Source organism: Notolepis coatsorum (genome assembly GCF_963971535.1).
Source record: "Notolepis coatsorum genome assembly, chromosome: 20".
Classification (NCBI taxonomy): Eukaryota; Metazoa; Chordata; class Actinopteri; order Aulopiformes; family Paralepididae; genus Notolepis; species Notolepis coatsorum.
This window is the reverse complement of record NC_140184.1, coordinates 67,573,951-67,596,905: the sequence shown is the minus strand read 5'-3', so window position 1 is coordinate 67,596,905 and position 22,955 is coordinate 67,573,951.

Genomic DNA, 22,955 nt, shown 5'->3' with positions numbered 1-22,955 from the left:
TCCTGCTGCTCCTATCAACTCCATGTGGCCTTTGATCCCTATCACCACTGTATCTTCAACCCCCGCTCTGTGTTCCTGTCGTAAACCAGCTACTGTAAACAACAGCTGTCTGCCATCTCCCTTCCAACTGCTCCCCAGGCCCCAAAAATTATATCACCTGATCTCCCCCATTCTATGCATATCACAGAACAACACTTCTCCCCCCTCTGACTCTGTGACCTAGTCTAAGACATTTACCACCCCTTGTCCCTCATGAAGGCAGCCCCTCCTGAAAATCAACAAAGGGTTATACAACACACATTCTGCCTCCAGGTGCAATTTCAATTCCCCCAGAGCCAAAATTAACATACATTTGCTTTAGACACAGAACACATACAACCTTATAGTGCCTATCTCCACTATCAACACCCTACTTATGGAATGAAAACAATCACATTTATCAAATCATCACAACATCATAAACAGATCAACACAATCATTACTAAAAATGTCATTGTAATACAACAACCAATCTCACAACCATCAACTTCCAACAAGCCTTCATCATTAAATTATCACTCTATGATATAAAGACTTGTAGCAAACATAGCATTATTATTATAAACACAAACAGATTTAAAAATTACAATCTACTACAACATCAATTTATAAACACAAACACTCCATAAAAGGCCATTGTCCAAGAATAGCCCTATCTTAAACACAAGCTTCTAAAAATCGTTAGAAGTCCAACATCACAGTTGCAAACATTAAAAGCTTAAAATACTACTAAACTATCGCTTCCCCACTAAATTCAGACAAACACTTTTCCCCAAATAAACAAATGCCCTGTAGCACAGAAACAATCAACAAAGCATCACACAACACCACACAATATAAACGCATGAATTTACACACAATCATCCCATATAAACTATAGAAACATTTTACGACTTGCAGCGACACCCGAAATAACGCAAGTTCACCTTATTGTACCGGATTCACTCACATTCAGTCATAATCACAATTTCGTCACCTCCGCATCATAGCCGTCTAATAACAGGCGGCAGTGTTGGGGGCACAGAAGCGCAGAGCTTGCGATATGTTTCAGATGTACACTTATTGCAAATTTATTTAGTAGCACACATTATTCCAATCCTATGCATGCTGTAAGCAAGTTACTCCTAACCATGTACGTGTGTGGTAAGTGATCCTATATACTGCAGTTGTACTAATTGACATAATGTTCAAGTAAAGAATCCTAAGGAATGTACTAAAGCCCACCTTATCACCCACGCTTCGACAAACACTGAACCACGACCCATGACAGTTTACTTGCTATATACAGACACTCACAGCCCCAATCTTCCTGCCTTCCTGTGACGAACAAAGCAAATAAACTCACACAGATCGATTTCAGACATGGACAACGATCTCCAAGCTAATCCTATCGCGGCTCTAGCAGCTTCTCGGTCCTCTTCCCGCCTATTAGAAAACAGAGCCATCGAAACAAATACCCCCAAATATCGTTCTCCAAGAGTCCCCCCTATTAACAAACCTCTAGTTCCCCGTACACTCCATTAAATTTTAACCTAACCTAACCTATAGCACTCTCCACCATATTCCCCTCTGCACCCCCTAGTTGACCAACGTTAAAATGTCCCATTTTTGGATAAACACCTCTTTAACCTGCATTTACCCATTCCTGTCAAGGACCTAATAACATCACTCGAGTAAAACAACATTGCTTACTTGACAGTCCTAATGTATTTGTATTGTTTCTCCTAAATAACCTACTATTAAAAATGATGCATTTACTCACAGCAGTCAACTGGTGTATTCAAACTAGATATAAGCAACTGAAACCATTGCCTATGAATCTAACTCACTGTATTGTTTGTAGTAAAAACCCTGGAATCTCTCATTCCAGCATAATGCGTTAACATAAACACAAACAACCATTTAACGTGGGGCGCTTTTTCTCAACACTCGAGCCTTATAAACAAAACGTCTTACCTCAAAATCTGACTCTTGGTACTGAACCGACAGACGAATATTATATTAGCTCCCTTTGCCCGCCCTCACGATCTGAAAGTATCTGAGGATACTTCCTCTGCCCGTCCCGTACCGAATTGCCGCACTTTGTTTAATTTCTCGTTGCACTCGACCTCCAGCTTTTATTACAACAGACATTAATATTGGCTCCCGTTTACCCGCCCTCACTATCCGAAAGCCTGCAAAAACGTATATCAAACCTACCTGGAAATATTGCCCCGCTTCAGAGAGAGTGAGAGGGGCATTCCCACGCAGACACTCTCGGATATGAGGCTGGCAGGCAAAAGGCTTCACCCACCCTCACGATCTGAATGTGAGGCTGGCAGGCAAATAATTTTTACCCTAATCCGTATACATTATATCGGCTCCCTTCTGCCCGCCCTCATGATCTGAACGCGAGGCTGGCAGGCAGAAGGATTCACCCGCCCTCACGATCTGAACGTGAGGCTGGCAGGCAAATAATATTATTCACCCGCCCTCACAACCTGAACGTGAGGCTGGCAGGCAAATAATACTTACTCTAATCCATACAACTTTCCCTACAACCTAAACTCCCAAGGCATCGAAACACAGTGAAATACTGTCCTAGTAGCCCGCGAGTCAACTACGCCCTTAATCCCTAATTCTGTCCCTCAAGGCATCTACTGGATTTGCAAGACGCATGGTCGAGCATGTTTTATATTCTATACACTGCCGTCCCCCCCCTCACCCAGGCAGGCAGGCAACACGCTGCCTGCATTGACTGCTTTTTACCCCAAGTGAGGGGGTCGAAACAACCTCCTGCCGTGCACAACCACACAACCGCCAAAGCAAGCAGCCGCACAGCTGCAGGACAAAAAATGTGCCTCTTCATCGACGGACAGCCTATCTACACCGCCCCGTCCATCCCTGTATGCCGAACGATTCTCCTCTCTTGGCCCCACCCGACTACTCAACCAACCCCACCTATCATCTCTACTCAAAACAGCAAACACTGCAACTGTAACCCCTCTTAAGGAACGTACCAACCCCGGCTTTATCCTGCATGCCCCCAACGAGCAGGGGCCGCGCAGCACTGGGCAGCTGGCCATGCGCCAAGCCCACTGCACCTCGGGGCAGCGCAGAACGGGTCACGCGCACCAATTGTCGTAAATTATGTAAACCTATTAGGTTAATTACAGTATACACAGCTTACTAAATGAAGCGAGGAATGGTGAAATAGGCCTTCCCCCCAAATGAGATTGTAGTCCACAAGAGAGCTAGAATTTAACATTGCTTTATTGTCTGAGGCCAAAGTGGGAAGAGGATTAGACATACAGGGATTCATCTTTTAACAAATATTAATACATGGTTATAGATACTTTCACATTCCTGGAGCCCATCAAATTGGCTTTACACATCTAGTCAAACAAGTCTATACTCACATATTCACATGCTTGTCAATTGAAGATACTGTGCATTACATGGTTACCCATTACCAAAATCTGGTCCAGTGCATTGACCTTACATTAATCTAGACAACACAAACAGTTGTTATCATTCAGAATCACAATATTCCCAGATGTGACGGCGGAGGCCAGACCGGATGCCTGACCTCCCACCTAACACTTTTAGATCTGGTTTTTATACTCAATATGACATCACACACTGTCTGGCCTTGTCGGGCCAATCAAAAGTTACAACCAAGGCATTTGTCTCCCTCCTGGGCCTATCTTTCCAAATATGGTCATGTCATTTCACACCTGGCGTCCTGTGGCATCTGCTGGCCACATCATGAGAGGATGATCCCTCAAAGTAATTTCTTGTGTACTATTTGAATAATAAAACATTTCTAAGATGTATCTTTAATATAATGAATTATTTATATCCAGGATTAGAACAATGTATTAGTTTCCTATAGTTCAATACCAGACAGATATATAAGATAGCATAAAACGTTAGGTTATGACTATAACCAAGTTCTGTTAATAGTGGTGACGCTCGGCGTCACTCATGCACTGTCCTCGCACACGTGCACGCGCACTGAATAAAGACCACAATGTACCTTTAATCCCAATATTTGTCTGACCACACCCCTATCAGCTCACCTACATAAGCAGGTGTGTGGTCACCTGCTCTCCTCCTTCCCAAGCTTTCACCACAAGGTGAGATCAAGGGCTGCAGCGGCGTCGGATGCCGAGCGTCACCACTATTAACAGAACTTGGTTATAGTCATAACCTAACGTTCTGTATCATAGTCGGTTCCGCTCTGCGTCACTCATGCACATAGGGAGGCCGAGCGGAGCCACCGGCCGACAAATACACCCCGCTGAAGGCCCCCCACAACCATCAGAACAGGGAGGGCCGAGCCCCCCCGACCCTCCCTAATGGAGGGCACCCCCCCTATTTGAGGTTTCCCGGGAGGGCGACGGACCCGACCGTGCGAAGAGGCACTCAAGCAACTCAACGCACAGGGTGAGCAGACCGTGGCCTGACCCCACGACTACACACACGCACAACCCGCATGCCACCCGGGAACGAACGGAGGGAACAACCTCGTTACTGCCCCCAGAATCACGGGGTCAAGGGCAAACCCAACCCTGTGGCAAGGCCGTAGCAGCGGAGCGCAAAGGAAGGCCCAGACCCACCAAAGGGACTGGACCCCCTGGAATGGGGGCCCGGAGAAGTCCATGATGCCAGCATCAAGACCCCACCAGGTGGGCACTTAGTGACCCCGCCCCCCACATCGCCAGCGTATTCAGACAAAGGCCCCTCAGCCGAGCGGGCCCTGTCCCCCCAATAGTACACCGCCTGGCACACTGACCCTGCAGAACAGGCAGTCAGCATGGCCGTAAGCACACAAAAAAGGTTAACCAACGAAAGCAGGCAGCACACCGGGGAAAAACCAGGCAACAGACTGTTAACCCTAGCCTGGAGACTGCGGACGAGACAGGCGCCAGAGGGGACAGCTGAACACAGCCGCCCCGGCGGAAGGGGCGTATGCTGGCGTTGTTGCATGACCAAGCCTCCATTTAAAAAAAACCCACCCAGAGGGGTTGAGGCAGAGAAGGCTGACATGATTGGCAGACGTCATGAACGTGCAGGGGCACCCTCAACCGCTGAACCCGGGAGTTGACACTGCTCCAACACACCAGGGAATCAACCACCTTGGTGTTACCCAATGCGGTGGTTGTTCCTATAACCCCTCAAGAAAAAACACACCTGCAGGTATACACCGGCTATACCGCAGTACAAGTGTTTCAGTTTTCAAAAAAGGGTTAACCCAGGCCTACGGGTCGACGAAACATTACTTCGGACCGGGCCCGGCGATACGGGAAGCACAGGGTCACCAGAGGAGGTCAAAGACCACCCCAACAGGCCCCTCTTCGCCATGCGTGAGAGAGGAGCGAAAAAGAATGGAGAACCAGCCCCAAGCACACCGTACTTGGTATTCCCAGGCGGTCTCCCAACCAAGTACTAACCAGGACCAACCTGTGTAGCGGCCGAGATCTGACGAGATCGAGCATGTACAGGTTGGCATGGCCGTAAGCCATTACGACAGTGCTGAGTAAAAAATTTACCCAACCAGGGTCTCCATAGCGCTTAACCCTGTGACACCCGGACCGACCTGGCATTTTTCCCCCTGAAAAAAGCCCAAGTCCCTCAGGGTACCAGAACAGCAGATCTGCATCCCCGGCGGACAACGGGTTCAACTGATCCGGACCAGCGTGACCAGAACCAGTCCCGTGCCCTAACCACGCCGACATGCCTACTCCAGGAGAAGGGGCAGATATGCGTGTTGATCTTAAACATGAAAAGAAGGCGCCACCCAGACGTTCGGGGCGAACCGCGCCCGGTGGCCCACCCCCAGGGCGTGAGACCCCTCTACATATGTTCAGATCCATTCCGTCATCATCCCCCAGATATGAACGAGAATCCGTCGACAACCAAAACAGGTCGTCGGAAGAGGAAAAACCTCCATCCCAGTTGCTTTATAAAAACGCCGTTTTAACCCCAAGCAACCAAGGCGTGCCAGTCAGTCGCCTGATTACAGAACACCCCGAGCTAGCACTATGCGTGCGTCGGGACACAACCATATCAATGAACAGGCTATTTAGACCTGTCATTGAATCCCCAAGGCGCCCAGGGGAACGACAAGAGGGGTGTGATACTTCCTAACTCCAACTCTTTTTAAAAGAAAAGAAGGAAGCACCAACAGTATGTATCCCAGTCTACACGGCCGGGGGTAAATTTTTTTTACATTTTTACATTCCACCACCCTCCCATAGAGAGGAGACGGAAATCCCCAGAGAGACTTCCCACGCGAGCTGTACAGATTGAAAAGAATATATTGCACCTTGAGCCATGTAAAAGTTTGGTTGTAGGGCTCTCCGGGGAGGAGGCACTGAACCCATACACACTCAATAATCGAATTGAATCGAATACACACACAATAGAGTAGGACTCCTTCTTGAGGTTCCACTCACCTTATCAATCTGAGGAGGAGGCTCTGTACTCTGAGGAGGCTCCCTCACATGGAAGGAGAGTCCCAACTCACAGAAGGCCCGAATAGGAGCTTTGTGAGGAGGAGCCCTGACCACCCCCTGTTTTAAACAGATCCATCATATGGACCTGAACAGCACACGGAAGTCCTACCAACAGAGACGCGCACAGTGACGTACTCTATGGCGGGGGAATTTCTGAGGTGCACACGCCCAATATTCCAGGGCGTGGGACCAGGAAACTCCCTCCCCCCCCTGTAACGTGCCGAACCGCAACGTGACAGGAACCTTGAAGGACAGGTGGGTTTACCCCTGACCAACAGAAAAAAGGGGGAGGAAAGGTTACCAGGTCACCCCTTTACGACCCCACACCCATGATACGATGTAATGACAAAAAGAGAGTATGACACAGTCATAGTCAGCTCCATGAAGCGTCTAACAGCTTCACACAGCGCATGTGCTAACCTGCTATCTGATTTTTACTAAGGAAAAAACACAGAATAGAGAGGGCTCTCCAAGAGCCCCGGTACCAAATTTACACATGTGCTTCTGTGGCCAGCCCAACCCAGTTGTAGGTCACATGACACACACAACCCATCATCACCTACAAAAAATGGCAAAAACACTCTACAGAGGAACGCCGTTTTTCATAATGAGAGAATACCTAATTCTCGATTAGTATCGGCCACAGGATTTGCTAAGCACACACGAAAAGCGACCAAACAATCTTTTCTTTTAGGAAAATAAAGTTTCTCAAGCAGTTTTAGCACAACCTCAGCAATCAAGCTAAGGGTTACATTGTATCCCTACCACACAGTGACACAATGTAGTGTAACAACATGTCTGAGGAGGATGAAGAAGTCCCCCGGGAACTGGGGGGAAAACACAACCCTCCTACTTTACCCTTAATACAGCCAGTTGAACAGGTAAACCTGTTAATATGTGAACACACTGTTCATTGTCATTACAGGCTGAGAAAAGAATCATTCTTTACTCATATGTCACTAAGCATAGCTTTATAGGTTAGTTTAACCCCCTTAGTTGTGAGTACACAGTACATAAACACACATGATGTTTCTCAACACAACAAACCAGATCATTTTCACATCTGTAACAAACAACCCGATTTGCATGGAGAAGCTAAATACCAGTGACAAGACAATTCACACATAACTCGCATCGTATCCTAAATGTAGTGCAGCAACACTCGTTTTGGAAAACATCGTTATTTACAAAACATTTAGAAGGGAAAGCAAGAAGACGTGCTCAAGCTAACGTGTCCTAGCCTAGCCTAGGTAGGCCATAACTAGCACGCAAGCTAACGTTTCCTAGCCTAGTGATCACAACAGGCTAGCGCCGCAGCTAACAGCTGACTGGCTAACAGTAGGCCACCACTAGCACGTAAGCTAAGCAGCTATCACCTGAACTTGTACACAATGATATAACAATCACTCAGAGAGGCCGCCGTTCTGAAACCCTCCTCACTGTTTAAGAGAGAAGAGAAACAAGATGTTAACACATTTTTACAACGGTGATTTTACCAACACCCGACGGAGCCAGCACAATACCCAACTGGCCTGTAGCTGACTTGAACACAGATCTTCCGCTAACGAACATCCATGCCCATATTTCCTCGTGAGGGAATACTCTCATTTGCATTATGAAAGAAGGGGCCTCACGGTGACAGAGAAACAACCACTCGTCCAGAAAACACAGGGATCACCAGTGTTATTGGTCGTGGCCCACTAGTTAATTATAATGGGCTTCAGACCAAGGTCTTCCGCCGTCGCCTAAGAGGCTGAACAAAAGACCCTAGTCTGGGGCCGGTTTTCATAAACATTGTCAACTAGCCCCCATAGCACTAATAGACAAGTGGAGCTCGCCAGCAAAAACATAACTCACCAAACCTGGAACCCACCGCTTCTCACAACAGCGGCACGTCCTACAGTCCAGCTGTGCCTTTACCGCAACCAGCACACAACAAGGACTGCAGTTGGAAAGCATGTAGCGGCGCAAACTCCCAATACGAAAACCGGTGGAGGATTTTTAGAATGATCATCATCTTCCAGACACTCCAGTACGAAGACAATATCGCCGTATTTTCTCGAATATAGTGAGAGAGAAAATAAAGATATGATGTCAACGTATCTCGTTTTCCAACTCTTCTCCTACCATCACATCACGTCAAGTGGGGATCTACCGAGGCACTTCCTTGTGGTGAAAGCGAGAAAGGAGGAGAGCAGGTGACCACACACCTGCTTATGTAGGTGAGCTGATAGAGGTGTGGTCAGACAAATATTGGGATTAAAGGTACATTGTGGTCTTTATTCAGTGCGCGTGCACGTGTGCGAGGACAGTGCATGAGTGACGCCGAGCGGAACCGACTATGATACAGAACCTGTATTTACCAGACTGAACTAATGATATAGAGATTTGCAGATTATTTATATATAGTCAAGTTAGACCACGCTCACAAGTTCTCACACTGGGTGCTGTAATCCCATACAATTCAGTATATCAAAGCAGGGTAGCCGGACCAGCACTGACAGGTTCAATGTTTTTTAATGGCAGCCTGAATAAAAAGCAGACATGTTTCGGACAATGTCCTTCTTCAGTGGTATGGCTAGCACTGGAAATACATTCAAGGTGATGGTTAAATACACCTGGCAGGTAATTGACATGGCAGGAAATGACATCACAACACAGGTGTGCCTGTGCAATATGACCAAATGAATGACCTATCAAAATAGAGTCCAATCATAATTTATACATATATATAGATATATCTATATCTAACACCAATCTATATTATAAACAATACAATACAAAACAAAACAAAACAAAATTACCAGAAACTTGATAACATATAACATGCCCATTAATTTATAGGGCTGATTGAGCCACTTTACGTAATTAATTAATTAGTTTCAAATTATCCATTGGGCATCTTTGTGAAGCATGCCTCTAGTTTGGCAACAAACAACAACTTTAATCAGACCAGAAATAACAATGTAGGAGTAAGGAGGTTAAAGGAAACAGGTTAATACGTTCTCTTCATTCATTCCTCTAGGTTCGATGCAATTGAACAGGTGGATATAATAACATTCACGTTGCAACAGCAGCTTGTGTCTGTCTCCACCTCGTGCTGGCCTGAGTACTAACTCTAGTCCCATATATTTGAGATCGTTGACGGTATGTTTACACTTAGAGAAATGTCGAGCTACCGACGACTTGACATCTGAATTTCTCACAGCACATTTGTGTTCACTTATTCTTGATTTAAAGGCTCTCATTGTTTTGCCCACATAAGAAAAATTACAAGGACATTTTAACAAATACACCAGATTGGACGAATTACACGTAATCCGTCCTTTGACTGGGATATTTTACCCCGTTTTTGGATGTGCGAACAATTTATCTTTAATCATAACCTGGCACTGTACACAGGATTGGCAGGGAAAATTCCCATCTGGGATATTGGACATAAAATGAGAAGGTTTCTTTAAGGGCAAATCAGTTTTGACTAGGAGATTAGATAAATTCGCTTGTCTCTTGTAAAAATAGTTAGGCGAATGCTGAAACGCTGTCCCTATAAGAGGGTCGGACTGCAGAATATGCCAATGTTTATTGACAATACTCTGTGTGTCTCTCGTAATGGGGCTGTAAGTAGACACAACAGATACTTTGTCAGGTTTATCTTCTTTCTTTCTGGGGGTAAACAACGTGGCCCTATCGATATGCTTGGTTTTATTCAAGGCTTTGAGTGTCAAATCGGCACTGTATCGTCTCTCGTGGAAACTGCCACGGAGCACCTTTGCTTGTGCAATAAATGTATCGTCAGTATCACATATTCTCTTATAACGAAGTATTTGGCTATAAGGAAGACTGTTCTTCAAGGCTGGGGTGTGATAACTAGAATAATGCAAGAACGAGTTACGGTCTGTCTCATTTTTAAAAACCTCTGTGTGTAATGAGATGCCATCAAGGGCTTTCTTGATCAGAACATCGAGGAAGGGTAAATTATGCATATCAAACTTTAATGTAAACTTTATCGTTCTTCTACAGGAGTTCAGGTACTCAAGGAAGGCAAAAAGCTCAGATGATGAACCAGACCAAATAAAAAACAGATCGTCAATATAGCGCATATAAGATTTGACACATTTCTCAAACGGGTTATTATTAAAGATATGATCTACTTCATATTTGGACATATAAAGATTGGCTAGGTTCACAGCGGCTGGAGAGCCCATGCTGAGGCCTCTGTTTTGCAAATATTATTTATCTTGGAATCTAAAATAATTTCTAGTTAGAACTAGATCGGTTAAACTAACCAGCGCTTCTGTAGGGGGGAGTAATACTTCCCTCGAGTTTAAATAAAAACTCAGCGCGTCCAGCGCATCAGCATGTGGAATGCTGGGGTAAAGACTGACTACATCTATGGTAACTAGTAAGTCTGTAGGACTAATGTTGCAGGACGAGAGCCTTTTCAAAAAAGTAGTAGTATCCTTCAAGTAACCACGCTGAGAAGAGGCCAAATCCTTAATATGCGCATCAATGAACTGAGATCCTGTGTACAGTGCCAGGGTATGATTAAAGATAAATTGTTCGCACATCCAAAAACGGGGAAAAATATCCCAGTCAAAGGACGGATTATGTGTAATTCGTCCAATCTGGTGTATTTGTTAAAATGTCCTTGTAATTTTTCTTATGTGGGCAAAACAACGAGAGCCTTTAAATCAAGAATAAGTGTATCACCAACTGTCTCCCAAAACGCTCCTTATCAGCAGCTGAAACCCACTTTGCTCCAAAAGGTACACAAGGTTTTTGAATACTACTTGCTTTACACAGACACAATTGGCTCCTTGAAATGAATCCTTCCAAGTCAATTTACCATATGGTCTTTCAGGGAATGGCCCAGAACTCTGAACCGATCATACTAGGCTTTCATTTCTATTGTGTGTTGATCTCTAGAGGTTTTCCTGAAATGTAGATGTTAGTTCCAGTGGTGCTTCATATTTCTACTTTTCACAAATACTACGGACTCTGAGCATATCGGCCACATTCGTTATGAAACTGTTGCTTGAGGAATGAGAGCTTATTTATCAGTCCTCTCATCTTCTGAATTCTCATTTGCATTATCAATTTTTTTTTCTAAGATCTTTACTTTACTGGCACGCTGTCTTGTGGCTATTCCCAAATTACTTGCGGCACCTCATTTGCATGTAGCAGTTGATTTTCTTTTTAATTTGTTTTCGAAGAAGTAGCAGCAAAAAAACAACTACCTCTCCATAGAACAAGTTTTTGGTACTTTTGAACTCTGAAACTGATGAATTTGTTCTGAATGACGGAACAACAATAGCTGTTGACTACGGAGTCTTATTATACATTCACACCACACTACCACAGGCAACTCGATAATTGTCTGTGACCTGTAGATAACTAACTATCTGAGGACGATTGTGTCTGCGAGTTGGATGCAGTTGATTGATGTTGTTACTTGTTTGTCAGTAATTGATCACATACTAGTATTGCCAGTGCCGCTTGGGAGAAATGCGAGGCCCTGTGCAAGATTTAAACGCGAGGCCCCCCCCCTAAAGGTTTATAAAAAAAATAATAATAAAAAAACAGTCAACATATTCTTAAATAATAGCGCTGCCCGAGGCTGGGCATGATACAGTCAACATATAGCAAGAGAGAGAGAGAGAGAGAGAGAGAGAGAGAGAGAGAGAGAGAGAGAGAGAGAGAGAGAGAGAGCTCCCATTCTACAGTCAATATACAGTGTTATCGCTTTGTAACACTGTACAAATTTCTCCACAACACACATGTACAAGTGGCAGTAATGCAGAAAATCCAGCAAGGGAAGAAGCAGTGTAGAAAACAGGTGGGGTTTTTGCCTAGCAATGGGAATGCTCTGGCTGTACTGTGTAGATAGAAGTACACACTCTAGTGTTAATGTCTTTGTTTACAAGGCTTCAGGTATGGGTGCTCTGCTACAAACACAGTAGAGCAGCTGTGTGCACATCCAACCTGTTTTAGACCAGGTGCAGGATAAAACTAAATGTGACTGAAGGAAAAATTGCAATGAACTGACCGACACAATTGACAACTATAAGCAATGCAATGCTCAGAGAGAGAGAGAGAGAGAGAGAGAGAGAGAGAGAGAGAGAGAGAGAGAGAGAGAGAGAGAGAGAGAGAGAGAGAGAGATCTGTGATGATCCAGACAGAGAGAGTCTGTGGTCCAGAGAGAGAGAGATGAGTCTGTGGTCCAGACAGAGAGAGAGAGAGAGAGAGAGAGAGAGAGAGAGAGAGAGAGAGAGAGAGATGGGTCTGTGGTCCAGACAGAGAGAGAGAGAGAGAGATAAGCAAGACAGCTAAGATGAGCTCCTAAAGGATATTCAACTTTTAATGGAAGAACAAAACAGAAGGAAAAGATAACTTCACAAAGGCAACATGAACATACATAGATCAAAAAGGACAAAGATCAACACTTAAATCCAAAGAGAAGAGGGTCTATACCAGAGAAAACAAAGTAGCAAGGAGCCAACGGCCGACATCAGCTAAATAGGCTAACTGCAAATAGAGTAGCCAGGTACTGACACCAGGTACACACCGTTAGCTACGACAGCTAGCCGGCCCGTTTGGCTCAATATAACGTTAGCTACGTTAGCTAGCCGGCCCGCTTGGCTCAACATAACGTCTACGACAGCTAGCCGGCCCGCTAGCTCAACATAACGTTGGCTACGATAGTTAGCCGGCCCGCTAGCTCAACATAACATTAGCTACGATAGTTAGCCGGCCCGCTAGCTCAACATAACATTAGCTATGATAGCTAGCCGGCCCGCTAGCTCAAAATAAGGTTAGCTACGATAGCTAGCCGGCCCGCTGGCTCCACATAACGTTAGCCAACATAACGTTAGCCACGATAGCTAGCCGGCCCAAGAGAGAGAGAGAGAGAGATATCTCCACGGCGGGAATAGAATAGAGTGCATTAAAAACTCACCAAACGTCCAAGAGGATGGAGACAACCGCGTGGAGTTGTGCCGAATGACCGTCCTCTTCATCTTGGCATAACAATGCTGCATGCGCTCTCTCTAGGTTAGCTAACGCTAGTTAGCCTTTAGCTAAGCTACTAGCCGACATGGCTATCCCGACTGAACCACACGTTAGCACTCGATATTATAACATAGCTAAAGCTAACTAGCTGTCCCTGCCTTTAGCTAAGCCGATATGGCTAGCCTGACTGAACTTTCTAACATGCAACAACTTCAGTCCATCTGCCGAACGACCGTCCTCTTCGTCTTGGCTGGCATAACCTCCAATGCTGCACGCGCGAAATAGTCAGACGCAGCTGACGCACGCCGGCCGACTGTACACATGTAACCCCTCCCTTCGTTGAAACCCCCCCCTTCGTTGAAAGCCCCAGAGCTCCAATAGTGTATCTGCAGAGCCGCAGAGCCAGGAACAAGTCAGACACATTCTACAAACATGTCTAATGTGAAATATATAAGCATATAAGCAAAACTCGATTTTAGGTCTGTGATGAAAAAGGGCCTCGCGGGAAGGGGGGCCTCGCAGATTTTTTTAAAATAAAAATAAATAAAAAATAAAAAAAAGATAATAAATTAAAAAAAAAAAATTATTTTTTTTTTATTTTTTTTTTCGAGGCCCCCCTTCCCGCGAGGCCCTGTGCGACCGCACTGCTGGCACACCCCCTGAGGCGGCCCTGAGTATTGCTATACATGTGTATAGCATGTGTTATGTGTCCCTTATCACTACAACGTCAATGGCCATACAGCTAGCTCAAATGGGCTATTCAACGTTAGCATGTCACTGTGGTTGCTAGTGGTCTACACATAGTAAGCACTACTGTTACGCGGTCACACTTGTTCACCATCAGGACGGGACCTTTTAATCTTTTACGTTGTAAACATGAAGGCAACAGACAATGGTTTAATGCACAGGAAGTCTGATGTTGAATGACTGTAGATGGGAGGTTGGCAGAGCCTGCTGCTGTTCTGCCACTACTAGTGTATAATGGCAGTATTCTAATTTAGTGTATATACCCTACTACAATCCTGCACAATTGTACAGCCCTGTCCTATATTCTATTCCATTCTATTTTTTATTCTAATTTAGTTTATATATTCCATGTGATTGTATTCTACTTTAATTGTCTGTTAATGTTGATGCACAAAAAGACCAAGACAAATTCATTGTATGTGCAAGCTTACTTGGCAATAAAGACATTTCTGGTTCTGATTCTGATTCTTCTGATGAGCAGTAGAATGGAATGAGAATATTAAATAGAGGGAAATAGGGAGTTGGAAAAAGGGAAAGAGGCAAAAATGAAAGAAAAAAGAGAGAGAGAGAGAGAGAGAGAGAGAGAGAGAGAGAGAGAGAGAGAGAGAGAGAGAGAGAGAGAGAGAGAGAGAGAGAGAGAGAGAAGAAAAAAGGGGAGTGGGAGAGAAGGAGCAGCCTAGAAGAGGTTAGGACCCTGGCCTCGCCTGAACACTCTGAGGCTTTTAATCCAGGAACAAAGTCATTAAGGTTCACAGCTACAGAAGAGGCCAATTAAAGCAGAGCGTAGGCTTGCGTCTGGAGAAAGGCATCGTTTGCTGCAGGAGCCCATGCCTTTTATGGGACCGGTGGGAGCCCTCCCTCATGCACCCAGGGAATCAAAACGCCTGCCAGACATCTCTTGGAGATGGTTTGGAGATCTTTTTTTTTTCATTTTTTTTTATTTTATTATTTTTTCTTTTCTTCAAATTAATTCACTTTCGCCCAGGAATAGGCTAATGGTGGAAAGTGTGAAGATTGCTGTGGCTAGCCCAAGCCGTAGGAAAGAGTTTAATTATTATTATTATTCATGTTAAGTGCTCAAAGTTGAAAAAATTTAACAAAGACACCTTTATTATAATAAGTACACTGACAAAAAGAGGAAATCTGTACTCGGGACGCCTTTCTTTGTTCAAATGTCTTTAATGATTTTGTTATGTTAAGTAGTAATTTTTATGTAATATTTCCCCTCTAGATTTAAGTGAGTGCAACCAGCGATATTAATGGGCTTCCCTGACTAAATACTGCTAAATACTGCCTAACCGCTCCTAAAGTATTCTCTCTTGCTTCTCCTTACAGACATGGCCACACATGCTATGGAAATCCTCGGTTATCCCACACAAAGCCCCATTTTACTCCAATTAGCTGCAACGCTCATCTGCGTGTGCAGATTTAATACAGAGATAAAGTGAGGGCCAAGGGTTTTATCTAGGCCCTCTGCACTGAAATAATTGATATGATCACATTCTGCCAGATTAAAGGGTTTACCAGGGTATACTGTTAGCTTAAAGGAATGCATGAATACAAAGCCCAAGAATCACATTCCCCTGATTCCCCGTAGTCGACCAGTATCGACTTACGCTAGTGTGGCCTACACTGTGTAAAAAGTGTTAATGTTCTAGCAAAGTGAAATATGATTCACTTAAAATTCTTTGGTTCGTGTGAACTGCCATGACCCACAGAGAGTCACTTGTACTGCTCCTGTCAAATTCAGCACATCAGTCTAATGCGAACCAGTACTCGGTACCGATGTAATTCGTCCAGAGTTTGGTACCCAACTCTAGTCTTTAGTAACAATGAATCACAATCCATGTAAAGATAACCTTCCTGACAGACAGCGTTGCCCTGGCTGTGCCTTAGATGGTACTTCAAAACGTGTTGTTTCAGTTGAAGAACCGTCTATCACTGCAGTGTGCATGCATCTTGGTTTTAACCCAAAGGTCAGTGTGAATTTTTTTTATAATGAAATCTAATTTTCATTCTCATTGACTATATTCACATGGCGGCTATTTTCCTCTATGTCATGCTCAGGTTGGGGTGGAAAGGAATCCCAACCTGTGCATGACATGTGAGCAAAATGGCCACCGTGTGAATTGTATCAGTTCTCATTCTCATTCCTGATGTCAGAGAGATCAGGAAGGTAAACAGTTATGGGAGGGGGTTGAGGTCATAAAGGGTAATGTCATTAATGGCTTTAAAGATGCTATAGATCACATTCAGCCACTAGATGTCGCACTAGAGCACCAGCATGTCTTTTATCCAATCAGGTGCATTCCATGTGGAAAAATGGGAAGTAGGGAGGGGATATATGCATGCAATTTCTTTTTTTATTGATTCATCAATAATTATTTGGGGGAAAAGCAATACTTTTATTCCGCACTTTTGTAAAATGACTACATAAAAACGTTATCTATAGCACCTTATAACACCTTATCAACCTGTTAATATTGACACAGCCCTAATGTAAAGCAGGGGTGTAAAGTACTTGAGTAATTGTACTTCGTTACAATACTTACATACTGTTTTGGGGATTTGTACTTTACTCAAGTATTATTAGGTTTGTATACTTGTACTTTTACTCAATTACATTTCAGAGGAAAAAAACATACTTTTTTTAGTTTTACTCCTTACATTTAAAATGCAGACCTACAAAGTACAAAGTACAAATCTCACAGGTCCAACCATTTTAATTAGTATATTTGTTTATCTGGCCGAACTAACGTTAACATTATTAATCCTGCGGCCACTCTTTATTTAAAAACAGCCAATCAAATCCCCATCAATGGAAAATTAACCCGCCCATACAAATGCTGATTGGTCCTTGTGCAAGACTAGAAAGCGGGGATCTTTGATTAAACACCTGCTATCAGAAGAATAGACAGTCAGAGTGACAAGCTACAGAAGATGGCCACAAACGATAGTATGAGTGATGAAGAGGAGGAAACGGAACATTTGATTGCCCCGGAATAAAAAAACGTTTTTAATTTTCCTTTTTAGTACTTAAGTACATTTAAAAGTAGAAACTTTTTTACTTTTACTCAAGTGTGTTTTTAGCCAGGTACTCTGACTTTTACTTGAGTACGATTTTGAGACAGTAACCATACTTTCACTTAAGTATAATTTCTGGGTGCTTTTTACAGTCATTGGAAGGAGGCAGACAAGATCACAAACTGAAGGGAACAGGCTCCACTATTCCTGTTTGCAACACATTTCTAAACATCAGGGCATCAACTGGACTTGGACTTGAAGAGAAGGCAGTGACCGCAATTTATTTACAAGAAGCTACACATTAATCTTTTGACAACACGCATGAATTGAAAAACAACAACTGAAAACTGTAGTTAAAGCTCATTTACTTTGTCTACACAGGATATGTTATGTATCTTTTCAACAATTTTATATAACTTTTTTGTGCAAAAAACAAGTCCAAATCTAATTTGCATTATTTTCCACCACCTCTTTCTTCCCTTGTATTGTTTTTGGTTAAAAGGGGACCTATTGTGAAAATGACCTTTGATGAGTGTTTTGCAGTTTTTACAGAGGGGTTGTCCCAACACTGAGAACATTTTAAATATCTGCATTGTACATTTTCTGCAGTTCAATTGTGACAAGAACCCTCCCTCTTGAAACAAGCCACACCCCTTTAAGTAGGCCTAAGTGTTTCCTTCCCTTCCTGGCTACCCTGCACGCAAGAGTAAAAAATACGTTTACAAACTGGGAAGTAGAGTAGGTGAGCAGTATTCCTGGCTTTACAGTAAATAACCCATAAGTCCCCTCTTAAGGGAAGATTTAGGTCATGGTAACATTTGGTTGTTATGAAACAGCTTCCTTCTTGGTACGTGTTTTGTTGTTGAAAAGCAATACTCCTGATGGGGGCCTTGAGATTCGGTACCCCTCCCCAAGCATCTAACCTCCCTTGAAGGCACTTTGCACTTTAAGGTCTTGTAATGGATTTTACTGTTCACATTTTTGTACAATTTCCAACAAATTATCACACTCACACAAACTCACGCACGCACGCACACACACACACACACACACACACACACACACACACACACACACACACACACACACACACACACACACACACACGCACACACACAAACACACTTCTCTCTCTCTCTCTCTCTCTCTCTCTCTCTCTCTCTCTCTCTCTCTCTCTCTCTCTCTCTCTCTCTCTCTCTCTCTCTCTTGCTGAGAGGACTAGAGGTATTTCAGTTCATGACCAAAGGGAGGACAGAGCTTGAAGGAAAAGATAGAGATGGAGAGTAAATTCCACCAACAAGGATCCAGGAGAAGGTGGATGAGAGGAGCCAGCCGTGTTTCTCACCTAGCAAGGCCTCCCGAGCTCCTATTAATAATGAAACAGCTGACTGGTCTGTACAGATTTCACACGTCATGAAAATGGCTTTTTAGTTGCTGTTAGGCCTTTTACCTGTCTGCTAGGCTTACGCAGGTGCATGCGTTTGTACAGGGCTCACTGGGAATGCTCCCTCTTGGCTCTTTTTAGCAACTGTTGGAAGCTGGTGCTTGGTGTTGTACAGTGTGCGAGGAGATGGAGAGGAGAAGCCCGGCTAGTGCTCCCAAGGCAGCCCGACAAGGAGGCCAGACTCCAGCTTACTGACTCACAGACGTGCTGAGCTGGCAGAGTTTGAGGTATTGCAGACAGTGAGGGAACCCAGCGAGCCTAAAGCCTAGAGCACCCATGCATCGGAGGACGTGGTTCAAACTGGAAATGTATCAGTGTGTATTTTGTTTGTCTTCGCCCTCAAGTGCCTTTTCCAAGAAGAGAAAACAATGGATTTCTTTAGACAAAAATAAGAAGAGGATTTCTGATGATATTTGTGAATATCTTTGGCACATAGTGATAAATAGATGCAGACTAGATGCAGGCAAAAGGGGTAAAATGGAGGGAAAAACTTTTTAATTTAATCTTTAAAGCTGTTGGCTTGACTGATGTCAGAAAACCTTTTGAGTTTGATGCCTTTTTGGGTTTGTTCTGTTGTGGCATCAGAGTTGGCCAGCAGACAGCTAATACATTTTAAAATGTTTGCCGAGAATTTTTTGGCTGGTTGGAATTCATTTTCAGTTTAGAGGTTGTTGGGCACCTAGCAGGCCTCTCTGTCTCCATGTCAGCATGTACAAGCTTCACTCAACTTCCATACTGTATGAGTTGCACCAGCAGAAATGGCTCAATTATGTATGTATGGACCTCGGCTGACAGAGCGGTGGAACCAGGGGCATAATTATGGGGGGGGGGGGACACAGGGACATGTCCCCTGCATGTTTTCAGAAGGCAGTTATTGTCCCCTGCACTTTTTGACCGTCCAAATTTTTTTACACAATAATAAATGGTGCCGCGACGCGGCACTATAGGACCACACGGAAAACGGCTGCTTGTTCCATCTCTGAGCTCAGGTCTCTGATGACCTAAGCCATTGTCATGCAAAGACAGGTAGCCAGGTGAGCACCCGGCGAGGGACGAGTCGCATTTTTGTGTGCACGCGCTAAGTACCGACCACAGCTGTCTTTGCATAACAACAGCCATGTCGTCAGGTGTGCTCAAATACATAGCACCCCTCCCCTCAAAGTTTGCTGTGAAACTGTGAACGATGGTCTGTGTGATTGCCATGAAATGCAACAGGATTGCTTGGTGTCTGTGAAATATCTGTCTATGACCTTGTTGTATTTAAAAGCCTCTAGGCTGTTGTTTTATACATTGTAGATAATAAATAGCGCAATCTCTCTCTCTCTCTCTCGTTCCGAGACTCGTGCTGCGTTATGACTTGTCATAAGTGAATTGTATATAGAAACAACTCACCAAAATGTACTTGCAACTATACGCAGCAACCACCCTCCACCACTGACCACGCCCCCAAATGTGTCCCCTTCACATTGAAAACAAAATTACGCCCTTGGGTGGAATGGTGGACCGGGGACTGTTCTATTTCAGAGCCCCCCCCCCACCAGACACAATAGGCACCGCCGAGCCCATATCATGCTGGGTTTGGAACTGAACCACCATATTCTGCTGTCTGCCTGCCTGTGTGCCACTATCAGCAATGGTGATTGCTAGCTCTTTCTCTCACTCCCCATCCCAGAGCTCCTTTTATTCCTGTCTGCTTTTTTGTCCCTTTCTTTCTTTCTTTCTTTCTTTCTTTCTTTCTTTCTTTCTTTCTTTCTTTCTTTCTTTCTTTCTTTCTTTCTTTCTTTCTTTCTTTCTTTCTTTCTTTCTTTCTTTCTTTCTTTCTTTCTTTCTTTCTTTCTTTCTTTCTTTCTTTCTTTCTTTCTGTCTCTCTCTGTAGTCTGTGAGCTGGTATCAAGGTAATGATCCCGGTGTGTTGAGATTATGTATGTGTGCTGCACGGTATAATGGCCTGGCTTTTTATTACTTGCCGCATACTAATCCTGCGACTGAAGGAATGAGATGACACCTACAGGGAGCCGTGTGTGAGCTGCAGCCTCACATGAAGGAACGGCCATTAAAAATGATCAAAGAAATTACTGCACTCGTCTGCACAACACCGCTCTCACGCCTGGCTAGGTGTGCATCCCTCTGCCCTAACACGCACACGCACAAGCACACACGCACACACGCACGCACACACACACACACACACACACACACACACACACACACACACACACACACACACACACACACCAATTAGTATCTCCCTCTGATGGATATTGTCCAAGTGATCCTCTGTGGATATGCCCGGAGTGGAGTTGCCCAAGGCCTTTCTGCACTGACGCGCCCACGCTTTGCTCGTAGGAAATGGAGGATAAGCACTGGTTCAATTTTTTTTTTTTTTTTAACGTATCTCCACCACAAATCATTCATGGACACATTTACCACAAATATTTCCCAGTTGAATATTTAAAAATCGTAAAAAAAAAAAATTATCAACTTTTATTTATTTGATTAACAATCAATTGAAATTATCAGTGTTCTTAGTGTTAAACGGCAGTATCTTGGATATTATGGATTCACAACGCAGGTCCTTTGTGTGAACACGATAACTCAAATAGTTTTGAAGAGAATCTTTTCAGATTTGGTGTGAAGATTCATGCCCAGCAGAGGAAGAGCCATAGCCTACTAATTTTGGCGAACCCATGACCTTTGCTCAGGTCAAACTTTACATTTTTTAAATTAGTGTATCTCCTGACCTGACAGTCACAAACATTGTATACAGAGACGTGGCTCTGGATAAAAAATTGCCATGAGGACCTATGAAGTCCACCATATTGGATTTTTCACAGTTTTTAATAATACAAAATAGGGGAGAACGGGGGACGTTGTCACATGGGTAGGTTGTCACATTCATTATATTTCACCACCAGAGGGTCCTGTTTCCCATATTTTGGTATTTAAATATCCAGAATTGCGGTCAGAGTTCACCTACATTGTCATCTTTGGAGTGAAACAGCTGAACTTGAGGTGAGAGGACTTTTTGTGTTTTTCATGTCAATTTGTAAATATTCCACTCCTCAGTATTTTTCTTCTAGGCTTTTACACAATTGGTTTATAATGAAACAATTATTACCCTTAAAAAGTGTGAAGGGATAGCTATAGTTTAGATTGTTGTTAGCTAGCTAACTAGTTGTTAGATGGGGTTAGTCGTCACATTTTCTTTGGGGTTGGTTGTCACATGTTGTGTAGGCTATTATTGTTAGGCCAATTTATTGTGTTCTTATTTTGTTCTATAGGATGGCCTAAAGATGTGTTTCCTGTTTATGTTCATGTTAACACTTTAACTGCCGGAAGACGCTTTTAGGCGTCCTTCCCCGCCATGCTCAAGTTGCCGAGGATGCCGTAACTCGTCTTTGATATCAATATTTCAAAAATCTGTGATCGAAATCATATTTTCTTTCCGGAGCCCTGAGATGTACTTGTGAGCTCCCATCAACTGTTTAATGGTTCGAGAGCGCCATCGGCCAAGAGGGAGGGGCTCGCCAAACAGGAAGTGCTCATCCTATGTGCTCCGGGCACTCGCGATCGGTAGCCGGACTCCATCTCAACACACTGGATGATCAATCGCTCGCCCTAACTCAATAAACAACGTTATTTGGACGTATAGTATTATACAACCTGAAAATGGTTCATCTGGATAAACATCCCATAATCGAAAACGGTCTACACCACGCTGATCGTCCAACGGCGCGAGGAAGATACGGTAAGATTCAGCGTTATTTTTGAACGTGTTCGATATAAACTGCTCTGATGAACATATGACCCACACTAGATGAATGATATAACGCTGCCCACGGAATTATAAACGATCCCCCGCCCATCCGGTCATCATCAGATGATACGTAGAAACTTCTAGAAGTACGTCCAATTGAAATTTTTTATATCGCGCCGATTGCCATCAAACTGTATTTCATCATCAATATAATGCATTTGGGGCTATAGATCACGTTCTGGAGAAAGCTGCAGAAAGAGATGAAAACATACTTATACATTAGACCATATTTTACTATGAATATGTGAATGAAAAAGTTTAACGTTGCTACACAATGAACAATACATATAGGACTTTGAATGGGCCATAATAATGGCAATTTAGCAATAGAATTTAAAAAGTTATAGCCCTGCAAAGAAGGGGTACTTATCCATAG